This window comes from Diaphorina citri, unplaced genomic scaffold, assembly GCF_000475195.1.
Source record: "Diaphorina citri unplaced genomic scaffold, Diaci psyllid genome assembly version 1.1 scaffold221, whole genome shotgun sequence".
NCBI classification, from domain to species: Eukaryota; Metazoa; Arthropoda; class Insecta; order Hemiptera; family Psyllidae; genus Diaphorina; species Diaphorina citri.
In genome coordinates, this window is record NW_007377658.1 from 100,968 (window position 1) to 103,039 (window position 2,072).

The 2,072-nt window shown below is 34.5% G+C and overlaps 1 protein-coding gene across 1 annotated transcript in view; it reads left to right on the forward strand.

Annotated features, from left to right (window-relative positions):
• LOC103506190 (septin-2) overlaps positions 1–2,072 on the forward strand; it is a gene marked incomplete in the record, with an annotated part of 26,330 nt that overhangs the window by 21,262 nt on the left and 2,996 nt on the right.

The following is a 2,072-nucleotide window of genomic DNA, read 5'->3' on the forward strand; positions in this document are numbered from 1 at the left end:
CGCGTATTTTATTTTGTGGCAATGTTGGAAAAAAGTGAAAATTTTTCCATTTCGTCCATTTTTTGTATTTTACCAATTAAGCACAATTCTGTCTGTCCAAAGAGAAAGTAACTAAACTGTACCTTAACTAAATGTATTTAATTTATTAATCAGTCTGTAAACAAAATTATGTCAATAAAGAGGTGCTTTATTAAATTGTTAGCATAATGGAACATCTTGTTCTAAACTGACAGTCCTTTGTGGAATAAGTCTCTGGAATGCTGATAAATGACATGTAACATATTCCTAACAAAACACCTCACCCCAGGTTTTCAGTCAAATGCTGAGATGTTTGAACATTTTTCACACTCGAGATGCTCAAAAGTGCATTCAAAAAAGAAAGTAATAAAACTGTGCACCTAGCACCTAGGGGGTTACTCTTACTGCTATCCATGTTATGTTTTTATCAATACCATAGGTAAATACCTACTACATGGCAGAGTTGTGTCAATATTTTTTTTACATTCAGTCCATGAATCATGAGCCTACAATATAGAAAGCTGTCGGATGTGTGTTCTATTCAACATGGATTCATCTACACATGAGAAAGTCACATGGAATATGGAATCAACAGCAAATACACGGTATTGTTCAATTTTCCTACATGGTTTATATGGATTATGGAAGCATTTCTTTGCCTCCCTTTCTGGTTTTGGTATTTGAGTTCCAAGGTAGGGGAGGTTGTAACAGTCATTCAGATCTTGGGATGGAAAACGTTGCATTAGAAAGTGACAAAAACGAAAGTGTATTACCTTGGCGCCTTTGACAGGATCAGACGGTCCAACTGCTACCATCTTTTGCATTTAAAATTAATGCTCAAAAGTGCATTTAAAAAAGAAAGTAATAAAACTGTGCACCTAGCACCTAGGGGGTTACTCTTACTGCTATCCATGTTGTGTTTTTATCAATATCATAGGTAAATACCTACTACATGGCAGAGTTGTGTCAGTATTTTTTTACATTCAGTCCATGAATCATGAGCCTACAAATATAGAAAGCTGTCGGATGTGTGTTCTATTCAACACGTATTCATCTACACAAGAGAAAGTCACATAGAATCAACAGCAAATACACGGTATTGTTCAATTTTCCTACATGGTTTATATAGAAGCATTTCTTTGCCTCCCTTTCTGGTTCTGGTACCTGAGTTCCTACCTATTCCTAGGTAGGGGAGGTTGTAACAGTCATTCAGATCTTGGGATGGAAAACGTTGCATTGGAAAGTGACAAAAACGAAAGTGTATTACCTTGGCGCCTTTGACAGGATCAGACGGTCCAACTGCTACCATCTTTTGCATTTAAAATTAAATAAAAACACTTCAATATTAATGAAAAAGTGTACACAAAACTCAAACTCATAAATCACAAAAAATTAAAAATCCAAACACCAAAAAAACAGGGGGCTTTTCCAAAAGTAGCCGAAAACAGATTCGGTTTCTTTCGTGAATCATCGGCAATCTGGGGCTGGGTACCGCGCCTAAAAACGCGTATTTTATTTTGTGGCAACGTTGGAAAAAAGTGAAAATTTTTCCATTTCGTCCATTTTTTGTATTTTATTATTCACTTCCCCTCCTTTTCTTTTGGATATTTTTGGATTTGAGTGAAAAATTTTTCACCTCTGTTGGAAGAGAAAAAAACTTGTATCATTTTGTCGCCATCTTTTTTTTCCAACAAATCCACTTTTTTTTCATTATTAGCATTTGAACTAGTAAATGGAAGAAGAAATCAGCTGACTTTGCATTTTATTATCCAGAACAAAAAGCACTGTGGTGGGGATAAAAAAAGTGACCACAGTGGAATATTTTGGATTAGGAAAAATTTCCATTTCACATAAATAAAATACCCCTAAAGATGGCGACAAAATGATACAATACAAGTTTTTTTCTTTTCCAACAGAGGTGAAAAATTTTTCACTCAAATCCAAAAATATCCAAAACAAAAGGAGGGGAAGTGAATAATAAAATACAAAAAATGGACGAAATGGAAAAATTTTCACTTTTTTCCAACATTGCCACAAAATAAAATACGCGTAAA